Source organism: Lactuca serriola, chromosome 1 (assembly GCF_051521515.1).
Source record: "Lactuca serriola cultivar US96UC23 chromosome 1, Lser_US96UC23_V15, whole genome shotgun sequence".
Lineage (NCBI taxonomy): Eukaryota > Viridiplantae > Streptophyta > Magnoliopsida > Asterales > Asteraceae > Lactuca > Lactuca serriola.
In genome coordinates this window covers 129,964,729-129,971,146 of record NC_136408.1, presented here as the reverse complement: position 1 = coordinate 129,971,146, position 6,418 = coordinate 129,964,729, and positions in this window count along the sequence as shown.

Here is a 6,418-nt window from a genome sequence, read left to right as displayed (position 1 = left end):
TGTATAAACATACTCAGTCATTCAAACAACATTACTAGTAAAAATATAATAAGTATAGGTTAGAGGTATACTATTCACTATTTCTAGTACAATGAAACATACATGAGTCAGTTCATTCATGGGTCAATACAAACTTTCTATTATGAGAAACAGAAAGAACATACTATCATGAGAAACTAAGAGAACTTACTATAATGAGAAACAAAATGAACATACTATGATGAGAAACAAAGAGAACATACTATACACTATACAACGAGAACATACTATACGCTATACAGATAGAGCATACTATACATATACAAGAATACTATAACATAAATGTGAGCCACTACTTCGGGGCATGCCATCATTGTTGTGTCTCGTTTTGTAACTAGAGTCTCCTAGAGGGAGAGCGTGAATTTATGGATAGATCTATACTGGACTGACCATCCTACACCTTGATGCTAGCTACAGTGGGACCTGTAGGTCTACGGGTAACGAATGTCATAACTTTTCAATGTATTTCAGCGTCGTGTTTCCATTAGTCAATCAAGCATGGTTACAAAATATCACATTTTACGTTAATTAACAATTGATTTAAGGTGCTTAGTACAACAATAGTCAATCTATAAAATACTATAGTACTACATTATTTTCCTATTGCATTCACTTTCTGATCTTCTCACATAACCGATAATGTAAACTATATTTTTTTAATGATAGTCATAATTGGTAAAATACACACTTTTACAAGAGAACAAACATACAAAACAGTTGGGTCTAGGTAGAAGACTGCATTTCAGTAAGAAATATATGATTTTCTAGGAAGTACAAACATTTTCGAACATTTAAAAACATTTACAAACTTTTACATTACATTGTTACAAACATTTGTTGTAAACTTATACAAACAAATGACACTAAAATACTTATGAACTCACCAGCTTTAATGCTGATAAACTCTTTCAAAATAACTTGTATTCTCAAGTCATCAGTAGACAGGTACCGATGGCTGGTTTTGAGAAGACGGAGCAGCTTCCACACTCAAATTTATTTTTTATTATTCATTATTGGTGTCTTATAAACTATACACAGAACACTTGTATTTGAATTATATTGTTAATGCAATGGATGATGTTGTTGCCTGTTTACTATTATGCATTGTTGTGATACTATACATGACGTCCTCCGCCCCAGAAGGTTTCTGCCGTTTCGGTTTTGAGGTGTGACAGAATATCACACGACAATACAAAAGTCTTAATGAAGCCTACTAAAGATTTTAATCAAGTTGGAGTATACCCATCAAACGTGATGTAACGAGAAGTTTTACATGATATGTAAAATAAAATTATGTTCGTATTCTATTTATATGTATTTAAATGTTAATGATATATATATATATATATATATATATATATATATATATATATATATATATATATATATATATATATATATATATATATATATATATATCGGTGCATTCTCTAATTTTTGTAATGTGACAAGTTTTCATATGAAACTAATCGTTTAAAAAACATGGTCCACCAAGAGAATAATGTTCGAGACCTAACTAAAAGAAATAAATTATAGTATAAAACCAATAATATGTTCGTTAATGAATATAATGTTGTTAAGTTTAAACATTAAAAAGAAATATTATGGACTTATTTTTTAAGATAAAACAACAACGCCTATTTTATTTAACCTAAACAACATTGTATTTTTAATTTTAACCTATACCAGCAACACACTTTCATATTTAAGCTAAAAATAACAATACATTTTATTAGTATCGCAAAACTACAACATATTTTTCTAAAAATCACAATTAAAAATATACTTTCATTTTGATCCTGACATAGCCCGTCGAAACAAAACTAATTACCGTTGCACATTAATTGCCGATTAATTATATGACGCCGCCGCATTGTGCGGGTACCCTACTAATATATATATATATATATATATATATATATATATATATATATATATATATATATCATGGGTTTGATTCATAAGAACTTTCTGATGTGCACATACAAACCCTAATGCTTGGATCTAGGTTTCTCTAATTGAACATGCAATGTATCCAAGACTTTGATTGATAGATCTAATGAAAACATTCATATCATAACACATGAAATCAGATCTAAAAGATTACCTTGAATTGTTTGCTTGAATCTTCTTGCCCTTGGAGCTTAGAGTCACAAATGTCACTCCTCTAATGGCTTACAAACACCAACTTAGCAAGAGGATGATTAGAGAGAGAGAGAGAAGGGTGAGAAAAGTCGGCCAGGGTTTCTCCAATACCAAGGGGTACCGATTTTCTTAACCCTAAGGGTCTATTTATACTAGTGAGCCTCCTAGGGTTTCACCCTTAAACCCTAATTGGATAACTTAGACCCTAAGCAATCCAATCTCCTTATTGATAAGCCTTGGACGATTTCTAGGCGCTTCCAAACCCTAAAATCGTCCACCCCTTATCCATAAGGAATCACTGCTCAAAATACAACTATCATACAATTGACAGTTTATGCCCCTTTATTTAATTAATCTCTTTAAGTCACGAAATTAATTCCTAATTAATTTATTACTTATATTAATCAAGCAACAATATTATTATTCCTTATATTATTCTCATAATGTATTAATAATATTTCTTCTCTCATTATAAATCATGCTGTCAAGTTGCTATGGTGAAGGCAACCCAAAAGGACCATGCACAACCGGGTTAAATACTTGCCAAATATAGTTGCAGCCTTAGACACTATTCCAACAGTCTCCCACTTGGATAAGTCTAGTAACTATATACACAAGCATAATCCGATTTTGCAATCGTAGCTCTCAAAGATGCGCTCAAACTCTGATCTTATCAGTCCTATCCTTTAGATAAGGGATCGTACAGTCCTCTCTTTAGATATCATGCGGACAATTCTATGGAACCAATTGTCCAACAGTTGGTTTCTCGATCTCAGATTTATTTGACATAGAACTTAATCGAACACATCAATTCAATTCTGACCGGGCCAGGCACATAAGTCAAATCAAATCATCGAGCGGCTGAGATATTGCTTTTTCCCTCTTAGGATAAAAGTAACTGATAAACTTCGACTTATATGCATTTACTTATTCATTAATCAATTATACACAACAATGCGTTTTATAACATCAATTTACTGATGCGGTTTCGCATTATCAATGTATAAACAGTTAACAAATAACAAACCATATATCTAGGTTTTAAGACCATATGATATTATCGTCTTGCGATCAACCTTTTTATCACATTCCATAAGGTGATTCCAGCAAGCGCGGGTTTGTTCCAATGCTCAAAACCAGTTCATAAGCACTCATGAACGTTGCAACAAACTTTTTCTATGTCTAATGCCATTTAGACAATCTACACACCAATTCACGACAATCTTCATTCATACCTACTTCCAACATATGAACGATTGTGGACTGTTTGAATAATTCGATTATTCTAAATAAACTCAATTATTCTGGAAGTCAAAATATGCAAAGTGAAACAATAGTTAAACATTTAACATAAGACAGTAACTTTACTTATAAATAATACTCCTTTATTTATTCATCAAATGGTAAATTACATTTATCTATTACAAGTTTCTAAAATCATCTAATCTAATCAAATATCATCTCTCAGTCCAATACTCCTAGCATGCTGCAAATGCTTAACCCTACTCAGTCCCTTCGTAAGCGGATCTGCTGGGTTATCTTCTGATGATATCCTCCTGACCACGAGGTGTCCTTCTTCTACTCGATGTCTAATGAAATGATATTTTCTGTCGATATGACGAGACCTGCCATGATCCCTTGGTTCCTTGGTCAAGGCACCCGCTCCTTCATTATCACATAAATTTTCCATAGGCTCCTTTATGGCAGGCACAACTCCAAGATCACCAATGAAGTTCTTCAACCATATTGCCTCCTTCGACGCTTCGCTCGCTGCAATGTACTCTGATTCGCACGTTGAATCAGCTACGGTTTCCTGCGTGGAACTCTTCCAAGTTACTTCTCCTCCATTAAGGGTAAACACCCAGCCCGACTGCGAACGGAAGTTGTCCCTATCGGTCTGAAAGCTGGCATCACTATACCCTCGCACATTCAAGTCATCACTCCCCCCGAGGACTAAAAACCATTCCTTGGTCCTCCGAAGGTAGTTAAGGATATTCTTGACCGCAATCCAATGGGCTCTACCAGGGTTCCCTTGATATCTACTAACCATGCTCAAAGAAAAGGCTACATCAGGGCGAGTACAAGTCATAGCATACATGATTGAGCCAACTGCAGAAGCGTATGGTACTCGGCTCATTTCTGCTATTTCAGCTTCGGTACTCGGACTTTGAGTCTTACTCAACTTGGCATTACTTTCTATCTGTCACACCCCCAAACCAGAATGGCGGAAACATTCGGGGGTGGATGACTTCACATAGTATCACAACAATTGAATATTGTAAAGAAAGTAACACAACCATCATATATATAATGAAAACGTATATTGTTGCATTATACATATTAGCAAAAGAATACTACAATATGATGATAAATGTTCAATAATAAAACGTCCTTAGAGTTCCTTCTTCAAAAGCTGGTTGGTTACCTGTATTACTGATTCCCTGAGAAATACAAGTGGTTTTGAAAAAGTGCCAACAATTAAGTTGGTGAGTTCATAAGTGTTTCGCATAGAAAAGTATGTCCTTTTAGTAGTAAATCGATGAATAAGGTTTTCAGAAAATCCAATATTTTCTATAAATGGTTTGAAAAAATTCCAGAGTTGGTGTGCGTTAGTATGTTCCTTACTTGAATAATAATGATAAACTTTGTGCTAAAATGTTGTGGAAAACTAAATGCATATATGAATCTCGTAAATCAAACTTGTTTTTATACTTTTACGTGATTTTTATAACCATACTATTGACACTAACGGCCTGTAACAACATTCTTCAGGTGTTGTAGTGTTATGCCATTTGTCACCCGAGACCTGCCGGTCTAACTATAGCTAATAGTTTAGGTGCGGGGTTGTCAATCCCGTATAGATCTATACACAAGTATCACGCTCTCTCTCCAAGAGATTATGGTATATAATACAGGACTTGAAATGCATGTATAAGAGTACGTTGAAGTTTGAATATCTCACATTACTTGGTATAAACATATTTACGATAAGAAAGACTTTACTTCGTTTTAAAGTATTTCATTAGTCAAAATATATATGTAAAATGTATGAATAACTTGTTAACTTTACTCGTTATAGTTCCTCAAAAGGTATGTTTCCATTTAGTAAGAATAACTAGTTGATATAATAGCCCTTTAAACATAATGATGTTTGTATCAATATCTTGTAAAATAGATATTATAATTTTGTTTATAAAACGATACTTTGACTTGTAATGTACTTGTATTTTCCCCCTAAAACATGAAAATAATTGAAAAATAGGGGTATGAACTCACTCGTTTGGTTTGAAGAGAGAGGCTAGAGTTGAGCAGAATTTCGACCGCAGAAAGTTGCGTCTTCAGGCTCTTCGGGGATCTCTGCAGCGTAGATCTTTCGTCGGGGGCTCGAGTGCGGAAACCTAGGGCGTCGGGATGATCTCTGGAGCTTAGAAGTATGGGAGAGTGACTGAGAGTTTGAGAAGGTGTGCAAAAACCCGAGGCTCAAACCTTCTATTTATAGTACTGGAGGATGGCGTACGCGGGGCGTACCTCTGGAGTACGCTGGGCGTACGCAGTACGCGGGGCGTACTTCGGTTACGTGGGGCGTAGAAATGCATCATGGCTTACGACTCCGGTCTAGCTAAGCGTAGAGGTGCAGCTGATGGGACTCGACTCTGGGTCTAGTACGCGGGGCGTACTCCCATATTACGCGGGGCGTAATCCTGGCTCCCGTCTTCTAAATTCCGTAACTTTCACGTACGGGCTCCGTTTTTCGTGTTCTTTATATCCACGCGTAGGTGTGATTATGCTCTATAACTTTCATTTAGACTCCGTCGGCTAGTTTTGATTTTATTTTTAATGATATAATTTTAATAGGCCGGGACTCTTAAAGTCCATTAAAAATTCATAGTTTCTTTATTCGACGTCGGTTTTCGTTTGTCTTTTTATCGTTTTATTACTATTGTGGAGATCTTCAACTTCCGTTTAGGTGGCGATAGCTAAATAACACTCAATCTTCAATTTGAGTTTTTAGCCCTCTACTACTGTTACGAAACTTAGGAAATTCGTAACTTCTTCATACGAAGTCCAATTTGGGCGATCTTTTTATGCACGCTTTTCATTTAACGAAATCTACGACTTTTGTTTAGATACTTAAGGCTAAAATGCATGTTATTGAAATGTCACTTTTTAAGTTAAATAGCGTTTTAACGGTATATCGTAATTATACGAGCGGTTATAATTTCCTCAATATAAC